Source organism: Natrix helvetica, assembly GCF_964273705.1.
Source record: "Natrix helvetica genome assembly, chromosome: 3".
In the NCBI taxonomy this organism is placed as follows: Eukaryota; Metazoa; Chordata; class Lepidosauria; order Squamata; family Natricidae; genus Natrix; species Natrix helvetica.
This window is the reverse complement of record NC_138549.1, coordinates 88,433,080-88,446,018: the sequence shown is the minus strand read 5'-3', so window position 1 is coordinate 88,446,018 and position 12,939 is coordinate 88,433,080. Positions and strand designations below refer to the sequence as shown.

The window sequence follows — 12,939 nt, the reverse complement described above, 5'->3', positions numbered from 1 at the left end:
TTTACAGCTGTTCCCCCAAAAAAACACTTGTATTGAACACATGGAATGGTTGCCTGGATCATATAATATAGAGAATATAGAGGATATTTCATTTGGGGGGGGGGGGGAACTATAAAGATGGAGATAAAATAAGTTTATGTTCAGATCATGTCTAAGATACCATGACATCTAGCCAGGAGGAATTCTCATAGAGTTTCCACTTATTATTCTCCATAAGTGTAGGTCCTAGAACAGTGAGGGCGAACCTTTTCAGCACTGAGTGCCAAAAAGGGAGCGCGTACGCAGGTCTTCGGGGCCACAACCTGGAAGTGGAGCTGCCCAGGCGGCATGTGCACACTGGAAAATGAACTTCTGGTTTCTGGCGCACATATGCGCGCCAGCCAGCCTGCCTTCCAGTTACTGGCACACATGCACACACGACGATTAGCTGGCCAATGCGCATACCCACACCAGAAAATGAAAACCAACTATTCCAGTTTCTGGCATGCCGCACGTACGAAAGCCAGTTGATCATCACGTATGCCTGTGCGCCAGATACCGGAAGAGGAACGGGCGACTCCGCATGTGCCAGGCAACATGGCTCCGTGTGCCACTTCAGGCACGCATGTCTTAGGTTCGCCATCACGGTCCTAGAGCCATATTTTTTTTCTTTGTTATTCATAAACAGAATTCAAACATAGAATATTGAATAACTATGTTCTGTGCTTAATCATATAGGAAAGGAAGGCACTTAGAAAGCAGAGACCTTCTTCTAATAATATCACATGATGAAGTTCTGGGAAATGGTAGACAGAAGCAATCATTAATTGAACAATAGGTCAAATTTGCCAGGAAAATTTTTGATTTAGAAATACAGACAGAAAAAGGGAGTAATGGTAATGTTTCTGCTTCAGTCCTCTTTTGCTTGCCCCTAGGAACACAGCAAAGAGAAGTTATCATGAGATTTAATATCCTTGCCCATTGTAGGCACCTGCTGCTACAGATTCTAGAACTCTGTCATCAGAGTATTGACTCCTATTCTCTCCAGGCTTGAACATACTACCACAAACAAAAACCTGTGAATTAGAAAGGGATACTGCAGCAAATACTGTGTTGGTGCCTTTGAATACGGTCTTCAAGACACGTCTATCTTCAAACATCTCCCTTGGCATTCAGCAGTTCGTCTCTCCAGCTGCATGCATTTTGCTTCTTTTTTTTAAGTTTAAAAATAAAATGAGGAATTGGAACACTGCAGAGCATAAGCATAAACATCTAGCATTACCTTTCTTTCCAGTAATTCCTTTGGATGCCTTGTAGGTGCCATTTGTTTCTTTAGATATTATGAACAATGGGTTCCTTAGACCAGAGTTCTCCAACCTTTTTGGCTTTCCGGATCAGCAGGGGAAGAGGGATGCTTCCACACAAGCGGCTGGCAACTACACACACGTGCAGTTCCATTTGCGTGAGCGACAGGCATGCACGCCTGCCCCTCGCACAAATGGAGCCTGCACACATGTACCTGCCTGCTGCTTGCACAAGTGTGGATGTATGGGCGCAGGCCGCTTCTGCAGCCCGGTTCTGAAAAGCTCATGGCCCAGTAGTGAGTCGTGGCCCTGGGATTGGTGATCCCTGCTTTAGACTTTAAGAATAGCTGTAGTCCACTGCTCATCTATTGGGGGAAAGGCAAGAGGGAGAAATGGAACAAAGCATCCCACAATGTCACAAATATAGTTAGTAGCATCCTTATAGGTCATGCCATGATAAATAAGTGGTCTATAACCAGCCTCTCTCACCGTGGCAGTCATTTTATGGAAGTACCTATGATACTATGGTGCTGGAGAAGACTCCTGCGAGTCCCTTGGACTGCAAGGCGATCAAATGGTCAGTCCTAGAGGAGATCAACCCTGACTGCTCTTTAGAAGGCCAGATCCTGAAGATGAAACTCAAATACTTTGGCCACCTAATGAGAAGGAAGGACTCACTGGAGAAGAGTCTAATGCTGTGAACGATTGAGGGCAAAAGAAGAAGGGGACGACAGAGAATGAGGTGGCTGGATGCGTGAGCTTAAATGGAGTCCGGGGGATGGTAGAGGACAGGAAGGCCTGGAGGAATGTTGTCCATGGGGTCGCAATGGGTTGGACATGACTTCGTAACTAACAACAACCACCTTATGATACACATTCAAAATGTTAAATGTGCTTACAAGCCAAGAAAGCTGCCATCACGTTCCAAGTTCCATATCCGAAGGGCCTTTTAACAGAATTAAATGCAGAAATCCTGCTTTCTAGACAGTTCACTGCTCTAAATACACATGTATGGCATATATAAGCTGAGCAAAATGTATTCTTGGCACAGGAAATATTTGTGTAACGTTTATTTGCAACATTTCAACCAAATGGAGAAACCAAAGAATCTTCTTTTATGCAGGAGACTGAACAACTTCATTAAATGGCGCAGGGCTCTGAATCATTTCATTGGGATTCTTCTCTTTTGAATCATATCCATAAAACCAAAATTTGTCTGAGATTCTTGTTTCAATTTACTTGCATGGTTTTCATGCAGGCCTCCTCTTAAGCTCTGGTTAACCTGAGAGAGGGATTAATGTGATAAGGCTGCATTATTCAAACTGATAGGGATGCACTGGGTGTGTTTAGATTTAGGATTTGAAGATATACTTGTGGATTCCAATTAAGCTGTGAAGCCAGCGCAAAGCCATTGTATACAGTATTTGCTTACCCTATAAGTCAGGGTGAACAAAATGGTACAAGGATAGGTACTGACAGAACTGAAGAATTAAGACGGGAGAGTAAATCAGGGCAGTATTATGAATAATCAAAATATTGTTCTACTAATCAACTGTAAATGACTTTGAATACATTGTTATAATTTATGAGCTAATTTTTAGTTTAAAGATAATATTGACAGGCAATGTGCTGGTCATATTCCCAATTACATGGCAGCAATATTGCAAAGGGTGCAAGCAGAAATGCAATTACTGTAATTGACACACCATATAATAAAAATATTTTGAATTTTACTAACCGTAGCAAAACTGATGGTTCTGGGAAGTTTCTGCCAAAATTATTTTACTTTATTGGTCACTGTTTTTTCTCAGGTCAAGTCCTTGAGAATGAATGGTTATAAATGAGAGATCTCAAAAGAGAGAGCTGCAAAGGAAAATTAAATCAAGGGAAAAGAAATATTTCTGGCATTAAGCCAAAAGACTACTGATGTTGGGGAAGTGTCCAATTCAATCAAGAATAAATGCATGCACCTCGTTACCAATATAACATTTCAAGAATGAACAGGAACAAACATACACACACACAGTTCACAATTCTTTGCTACTTTAAATTAGTACACAACGAGATGGTTTCCAAAGAAATGCTTTAAAAGTTTAAATTGAAGGGTAAAACATCCTAGAAAATCCACTAAATAATCGCTCAGTTCACTCTTAGCAGAGACCTTTATTCCCAAACAGCCAGTAAATTCCATTCAGCGTCTTTATTGCGAAGCTTAAGATTAGCGAGAAGGGAGATCGCTTTCATACTTCAGCAAAGAGCAATTTTTAGCATTCCTATCAGTCGAGCAATTGTTGAGGCACATACACAAAATCACGGCATTTGCAATTACAGGGTTCATAGCGTTCTCTCATTGCTCATTAAGATAAACAGATTGCACGTAAAAGTCTCATTAAAATGGCATCATCTGTACAGTGGTGGGATTCAAAATTTTTTACTACCAGTTCTGTGGGCGTGGCTTGGTGGGCGTGGCATGGCATGGTGGGTGTGGCAGGGGAAGGATACTGTAAAATCCCCATTTCCTCCCGATCAGCTGGGACTCGGGAGGCAGAGAATAGGTGGGGGCTGGGCCAGCCAAGGTGGTATTTGCCAGTTCTCCGAACTACTCAAAATTTCTGCTACCGGTTCTCCAGAACTGGTCAAAACCTGCTGAATACCACCTTTGCATCTGTACTACAGTATGATGTGAGAAGTGCTTTGCTACAAACCCCAAGATCTTAACTGGATTCCCTTTCTGCTTCAACTGAAAGCTACTGAGTTTGCAATTACTTGGCTCCACAGTATGCCATACTTCAATGTTTTTTTCCCAGCTCTAAAGTCCCAGTGTAGCTTGGCACAAAATTGTATGTAATTCAAAAAAAGACAGATACCTCAGTCCCTGAAAACGGTCCAGCATCTCTCTGAGCTTCCCTTTCTAATGTTAAAATAGAAACATGTTTTTCTACTTAATGAGTCAATTGTCTTTGTGAAGGCAATTAAAGGAAAAAAGGGAAGGTAGAATAGCAAACGTTTCTCTAGGAGATTGGTCTAAAGCAAAGCTTTCACAACACTTAATGAAGAATTCCAGAAGTGTAGTCATTACCCATCTAGAAAGGGCAAAATTAATGAAAACTGGATTTAAGGAATCATAGGTAAAGCTAAAGGCTCCTTTTGCACATATGTGCTAGGCGTTCCTGACTCTAGGGGGTGGTGCTCATCTCCGTTTCAAAGCCGAAGAGCCAGCGCTATCTGAAGACATCTCCGTGGTCATGCGACCGGCATGACTAAAATTCAAAGGCACAGAGAACGCTGTTACCTTCCCACCAAAGGTGGTCCCTATTTTTCTACTTGCATTTTTACATGCTTTCAAACTGCTAGGTTGGCAGAAGCTGGGACAAGTAACAGGAGCTCACTCCATTACACCACACGAGGGATTTGAAACGCTGAACTGCCGACCTTTCTGATCGACAAGCTCAGCGTCTTAGCCACTAAGCCACCGCGTCCCTTGAAGGAATAATAATCCCGATCCTATTGCCAATGAAGAGTTGCCATTAACCTGAGAGAAATCTGGAGAGCTTCACTGCAGAATCTTCTGCCACAAATAATATATCCACTTCTATTTTTCATGTACAGGTAGTCCTCGACTTACAACCACAATTGGGACTTTCCATTGTTAAGAAAGGTGGTGTTTAAGTTAGTTGTGCCCAAATTTTTAACCTTTATCTGCCATGGTTGTTAAGTGAATCATCTGGTACTTAAAGTAATGTGGCTTCCCCTTTAACTTTACTTATTGGAAGCTGGTGGGGAAAGTAACAAATGACGATCAAATTATTCTGGGATACCGCTGTCACTGAAATGTAGACAAGTGCCTGAATTTTGACCATGTGACCATGGGGATGCTATAACAGTTGTAAGTGTGAGGACAAGTCTTAAGTCACTTTTTTCAGTGCCACTGCAACTTTGAACAGTACAGATAGTCCTTGACTTACAACAGTTTGTTTAGTGACCGTTCAAAGTTACAATGGCACTGAAAAAAGTGCCTTATGGTTATTTTTCACACTTAAGACCGTTGCAGCATTCCCGTGGTCACGTGATTTACATTTGGATGCTTGGCAACTGGTTCATATTTATGACGGTTGCAGTGTCCCGGGGTCATGTGATCCCCTTTTGCAACCTCCTGACAAGCAAAGCCAATGGGGAAGCCAGATTCGCTTAACACCCAGGTGAGCAACTTACCAACTGCAGTGATTCACTTAACAAATGTGCCAAGAAAAGTTGCAAAACTCGCTTCACAAATTTCTCGCCTAGCGACATAGATTTTGGGCTCAACTGTGGTCCCAAGTTGAGGACTACCTATACTAAATAAATGTTGCACATCGAGGACTACCCTGTAGAGTGAAAATGAATGAACAACGGTACATTGTTTATCATAGGATTTGGTAGCCTGGATGGAGTTTATGCAATCCCCACAGCTGACATTTCTAGAATGTAGTCAGAATCAGAGATAATAGCTTTTTCCTACTGTTGGTACAAATACTTTTTCACAGCCATGAACTGCTGACAGAATATTGTAACACAAATGGAATATTCCACTTAGAAAGTGATCAACAAACAGCATGGGGCATGAATGCTTAAAAGACTGGCGTGATGATTGTACATACCTAAATAAATGACAGCTTGTTAAATACTGGCTTCTGCGTGGGGAATATGCATACCTATCCATTCCTTCTGCAGACAATCCAGCTGTTTAAGTTACACATGAAATGGTGTAAAAAAATAAAACCCCCAGTGTTTTGCTTCGAAATGAAGCATCTGCTGTCGGAAAAACAATTGCTGTCCTGATGTGCTCATTAAAAAATGCTATTGAACTCCCACAGTTCTTGCAAACAATAAACTTTTCCACTGGAATATATTTGCATGTGCCAACACTGTTGTTTAATGCTACTCAAGGTTTTGATTATATAGATAAAAGGCATGAAGTGCATAGATGCCAGATGCTTTTTCTTTTAAAATAAGCTTTTGGGTTTTGAGTTTTCTTTTACAGCTATTAATTTTTAAAACTTTCGATGCATGTATTTACGACATTTTTTTCATATACTAGCATATACTATGTGGCTACTGCTAGTTTGATTTATTCGAAGGCATTTTTTTTCTGCCACAGAAGATCTTGACTCTTCAAATCTTGGATCTTCAAATCTTGTTTAATAATAATTCCTACTGAGAATCAGTAAAGGCATTAGGATAGAAACTAGAAGACCATGAGTCCAATAAGTCTAGCGCCATTGTGGCACAGTGGTTAGAATGTGGTATTGCAGGATAATTCTGCTGACTGCCAGCTGCCACCAATTTGGCAGTTCGATTCTCACTGGCTCAAAGTTGACTCAGCCTTCCATCTTTCCGAGGTCGGTAAACTGAGGACCCAGATTGTGGAGGGAAATATGCTGACTCTGTAAACCGCTTAGAGAGGGCTGTAAAGCTCTGTGAAGCAATATATAAGTCTAATTGCTATTGCTATTGATGGTTGCTTTTTCTGAATATCAGGCTTTCAGGATTTCTCTAGTCTTTTAGGATTAAGTTTGATCAGTAGTTCCCAGTTACGTTTGATGTAGAATGCTATTTCCCAGTTGAATTTGTCCATATGTTGTGTGATTAAGATCTTTTCATAATATCATCTGACTGCTAGTTTGTGTTGATGAATGCACTCAGATAATCTTCTGTCTGTCTTACATAGTGGCTGTTTTAGTCCTCACACATTATGTGGTTGATGACTTTTATTTTTTCTTCTTGGGCAGCTAAATTGTTGTTTTTGTTGTTGTTTACTTCAATTTAGTTGCTTCTACAATGATGCCATAGTGTCTGTAATAGTCTGTTAGTTGTTTCCGAGAGTTTTTGATTAGATGTTTCTGAGATGGGTTTGATCACTAAAACCACATTTACAAACCATTCAAGAGAGAGAGGGAAAAAAACCCAAGAAGAAAACAGCCAAATGCAGTCAAATGCAGAGATAAGCAGGGATTAACACCAGACAAACAATCAAGTAGAAAACAATATCCTTATCAAGGAACTATCAAGGAGACCATCACCCGCAGGGCAAGCTACTGCATGTAAACAGGGAGCAAACCCCACACTCATTAGCAATTTGACCTCATCTGCAGCACATCCTTTGCATTTTTAAAAGCCTCTAGAAACATATTTTAGCAAATGAGGCTCCCAATCATAATATATATATATTTGGTTCTGGTGTGATAATTCTGTGCTTTTTATTTGTTATGTATAATGACATTCTTCTTTGAAGAACAAATGCAGCAAAGTCTAGCCCTTCTTTAGATACAAAATTCCTCACTCCAGGTCCACAGCAGAAAATGCCAAATAACTCAGATCATCAAAAAGATTTGAATCACTAGAGCCGTGATGGCGAACCTATGGCACACATGCCACAGGTGGCATGCAGAGCCGTATTTGCCGGCACATGAATTGTCAGCTCAACCTTCCGGAGGCCCAGCTGTTTTCGCCCTCCCAGGCTTCAGAAAAGCCTCTGGAGCCTAGGGAGGGCGAAAACTACCCCTCTGCGTGGGGTAGCCGTGTGCGCATGGGCATGTGGGCAGCACACATTACACTGCCGGTGTACGCACAGACAATTTTGGCACGCCTTTATACGAAGGTTCACCATCACTGCACTAGAGCATTATTTTTTATACAAAATGAGAACTTATGTAGTCCTTAAAAGAAATGGGGACATTAAATTTGAGGGGAAGAATAACCTGCTCTCCATCTGACAGTTGAAGACTTAGTTCTTGATAACATGGATTACTTATACAGACAAGGCACAGTGTTTCTCTACGCTACACATATTGTAGTTTATTTCAGTTTCTCTTTATTCGGCATTTGGCTTAAACATTATTATTATAAAGAAATAGTATTCCATGACTTATTTCATACTTTTCATTCTTAAGCTAGCTACTTTGAGTTCTTCAGTAGATAGCAGGGATAAAAACAAACAAGAGTGGAAATTAATCTAATGCTGAAACAGAAAGTCTGCCTCTTAACTGGTATAGTTTTTATTTACAGTGTGTGTTACCTGTTTGAACTATCTCTAGCAGCTATTCATTTCTCTCCAATTTTTATTTAAGGCCAACTGGCACAACAGGTTCCAAGCCCCACTATTTGTTCGACATACCACTGTTTTGATTTGTGACAAATAGCTATGTTTGTTTACTACTCCCCACCAAAGTGCATTCTGTTTGGATAAAATTAAGAAACTATTTGATAGTATTGCAATAAATGATTATGGAAGTTCTTATCTCCCAGTCTGGGTTCTAACCTATAGTTAAGTATTCTAGAATAATAATTCTGTTTTCCGGGTTCAGGGTTCTTTGAAAGTAAAGTGAGAGAATGCATATGAAGCAATCTGAACCCTTCTTGGAGCATTAGAAGTGACTGTTCATAGGCAATACTCTTGTTTACATCGCATTGTATATCACACATACTGTCAGCATATGTATCTTATTTATATTAGGGCTTGTTGCAAAATAAAATCATTACACCATCAAGGCATCATGCAGGGTAACCAAACAAAGTCCGTACTGGCCATATGCCTTTAGTAAAGTTCAGCGCTGGAGAAAGTCCCAGAAGGTTTAAAACTCATTCTTCAAAGAGTATTATTTTCCATGTATTTGATGTAGAAAGAGGTCAGATTGTAATGTTCTCTATTCCTCCCAAACCAGATGGTCATTATTTCCATAATGAGGACATCCCAGATTTAGAACAAGTCATCCATCTACTATCCAGTCTCCCCCACTACATCATCTCCACTGGGCCATTTCTCTGATGACCACTGCTGCCCTCGATATGTTTGAGCCAGAACAGAACAATGAAAGCATCTTTATACTGGTTGACATCAGTATGTTTTTTAGAATGCCATCAATCAAGGCGTCTGCATGAAGTTTGCTGTAGGTGGTAGGGATCTGATCCAAACATATATTGCTGTAGCTTTGGACAACACTAAAAGCAAATGTCTTTGTGTCTTAATTATGTGCCTGTTTCGTTTTCTCTCAGCACTGCGGCTCAGGAGATCACTCGTGTTCTTATGACTTCACAAATGGACTCTACGTGGGGCTGCCCTTGAAGGCCACTTGGAAGCTGCGGCTAGTCCGGAATTCAGCAGTATGGGCTATAATGGAAATGTCATGGTATGATCGTATGACCTCACTGCTCCATGAACAGCATTGGTTACCAGTCCGTTTCCAGACACAATTCAAGGTGATGGCTACCATCTATAAAGCTCTTTATAGAAGTCCAGTTTAGTTCAGGGACTAGGATACTTGGCATAGGGATTGCCTATCTGGAATAGTTCCTGCCCATCTTTATAGGTTCAGACAGAGTGATGCGTGCCAGGTTTCCTTAATATCATCTATTAGGATCTTGGAAGCATACATTTTCTGTTAAAGCAGCTGCCCACTGCAAAACTATCCCCCTATATATCCATTTGGCTTCCACCCTGATGATGTTCAGAAAATCATTGAATACCTCGCTATTTGCCCAAGTCTTGGAGTTGAATGGTTGCCGAACTATGAGTCGCTAAGAGCTACATAGAGTCAAGCAAGTTCATAGACAGATAGACAGATAGACAGACAGACAGACAGACAGACAGACAGAGACAGACTGACAGACAGACTCATCATAAATCAAATCTCTCATATTCAAGTAATTATTTTAGTATATTTTACTACCACAGGACTTCTCAAACTTTGCAATGCAATACTCTTCCCACCCACCATTCCCTGCAAAATATGAAATTAATTTGAGTGACTCTATACCACGAATAAAAAGGACACAGCGGCTCAGTGGATAAGACGCTGAGCTTGTCGATCAGAAAGGTCAGCAGTTTGGCGGTTCGAATCTCTAGTGTCGCGTAATGGAGTGAGCTCCCGTTACTTGTCTCAGTTTCTGCCAGCCTAGCAGTTTGAAAGCATGTAAAAAATGCAAATAGAAAAACAGGGACCATCTTTGGTGGGAAGGTAACAGCGTTCCGTGCACCTTTGGTATTTAGTCATGCCATGCCGACCACATGACCACGGAGACGTCTTCGGACAGCGCTGGCTCTTCGGCTTTGAAACGGAGATAAGCACCGCCCCCTAGAGTCAGGAACGACCAGCACATATGTGCAAAGGGAGTATTTACCTTTATATCATGAATAAAGCTAATTTCATTGGGCTCAGAGTTGGACAAGGCATAAATATAACAATCATTAAAAAAGATACAGCTTCCATGACTTAATTCTATTTTTATCAGCATTACCTTTAGAGTAATCATCTGTAGCTTTTATCTTACAAAGCTTCTTCTGTTTTGAAGTTTAGAACAGTCACTAACACAAACCCTTCTGCAGACATTCTAAAGATTTTGGATATACAGGTAGTCCTCGACTTACGACCACAAGCCCAAAGTTTCAGTTGCTAAGTGCGAACTTTTCCCATTTTATAATCTTTCTTGCCCCAGTTGTTAAGTGAATCACTGCAGTTAAGTTAGTAACACGGTTGTTAAGTGAATCTAGCTTCCCTGTTGACTTTGCTTATCGGAAGGTCACAAAAGCTGATAACATGATCCTGGGGCACTGCAACCGTCATAAATATGAGTCAGCTGCCAAGCATCGGAATTTGGATCACATAACCATGAGGATGTTGCAATGGTCATAAGTGTAAAAACGGTCATGAGTCACTTTTTTCAGTGCCGTTGTAACACTGATCGGTCACTAAGAGAAACTGTTGTAAGTCGAGGACTATCTGTACTACTACATGCCATACAGAGTTGCCATCTGATAGGAAATCATTCCAAAACAAAACTTTGCTAGGATTGGTGAATGGTTCTGACAATAGAGAGGCCCACATTAAAACTCGTTCTAGGTTGCTTAGGACTGCCCTAAAGGTGGAATAGTGTTGAATAGAGACGTAGGTAGAAAGGTAGAATAGTGTTGAATAGAGACGTAGCTGTAATATTCTCTAACACCCCGATTCATTTTATCATGAACTATATAGAATGAAACAGATAGAATATCTAACCAGGACTTTGCGTAAAGTTTCTCCAAGCAGTTAAATGAATTCTTTGTGTAGAATTTCTCTGAAATGCTGTGGTGAGACTGTTTTCTGGATGACCTGATGCAGCTGCTTTCCCAAGTGGCCACTGTGTAGGTCTCAGTCTATGCCTGAGTCTGCACAAACACTTCCACTGCGACCGCTGGCGGAGCGAAGGGGTTGTGCGACGAACTGAGAAAGCCTTTGACGCAACTGCCTCAAAAATTTTGAGAACGGATTGTACCCTTGTGCCAACACACTGCAAAGCACCCTTTCAGGAGATCTGCCCTGCCTAGCAATTCAGGACAGAAACTGCTTAATGTGTGATCTACAGAAATATGACAGAGCCAGGAATATCTGTGTTTGGCTCTGCCCTTCCATTTATTTTTGAACAGACACACATTTCTTTTTCTTTTTTTAAAAAAAAGAGACAGGTTTGTAAACAAGCTAAAAGATTTTGCTTAATTTTCCTCATCGGCACTGGAGCCGTATTCTTACTTTCCATGACAACAGAGGTGATATTTTGAAGGACCTAGTCCAAGAGATGCAAATGATTTTCATAATTCTGCTAAGGCCTGCTAAGATAGGGACCTCCACATCCAAAACTGTCTACAGAGAGCATTTTCCGCCATGTCTTACATAACAAAACCTCAACAAACATTTCCTGAAGAGATTTCAATATAAAAAAGCTCACACCAAAAAATTTTCAATCAATAGGTAGACAAACTTCAACTTTTTCAGTACAGAGAAGTAATTCCAGCACTTTTTCCCCAGATCAAGTCATTCTTACCAGTGGTGGAATTCAATTTTTTTTACTAGAGGTTCTGTGGGCGTGGCTTTGTGGGTGTGGCTTTATGGGCGTGGCAAGGGAAGGATACTACAAAATCCTCATTCCCTCCCACTCCTGGGGAAAAGGTTACTGCAAAATCCCCATTCCCTCCCCACCCCACTAACCTGCTTTCCAGCTCCGTTCTCCTGTTCATGTCAACAAAAAAAGATCGGCTGGGAGGATGGGAGGTAGTGGGGGCGGGGCCAGCCTGTTTGCCGGTTCTCTGAACTACTCAAAATTTCCTTTACCGGTTCTCCAGAACCTGTCAGAAATGGCTGAATATCACCTTTGATTTTTACTCTTTGAATGGCATGCAGTGGCACACTCTTGAAAGTTAGGACAAGAGCACAAATAAATCAGCCTTAATGTATATTTAATAACGTTTCTCTTTTGTTACATTAAAATGAAAATTTAGGATCCTGGAGGTCATAATCAAGGTTCTCTAGGGCATCAGACTATGCACTTTGTTGTATATTAATATAAGCTTCTTAATGTTACTCCTGTTATCCAGTAAGGAGAAATATCCTGACAATTAGAATAATTAATCAGTGAGTCGACTTGCCTCCAGACGTGACTGCTCCAACACTGGAGGCTTTTAAGAAGAGATTGGACAACCATTTGCCTGAAATGGTGTAGGGTTACCTGACTGAACAGGGGGTCAGACTAGAAGACCTCCAAGGTCCCTTCCAACTCTATTATTCAGTTATTTCAAATTATATGTATAATTTGAATGTGTGTGCCTTTAGCCAATGCAATAGACGATTAACAAAATATTTCACAGGGA

At 40.9% G+C, this 12,939-nt stretch overlaps 1 protein-coding gene across 3 annotated transcripts in view; it reads right to left on the bottom strand.

Moving 5' to 3' along the window:
• Window positions 1–12,939, bottom strand: part of TGFBR3 (transforming growth factor beta receptor 3) — a 156,878-nt gene that overhangs the window by 117,158 nt on the left and 26,781 nt on the right. The window lies entirely within an intron of this gene.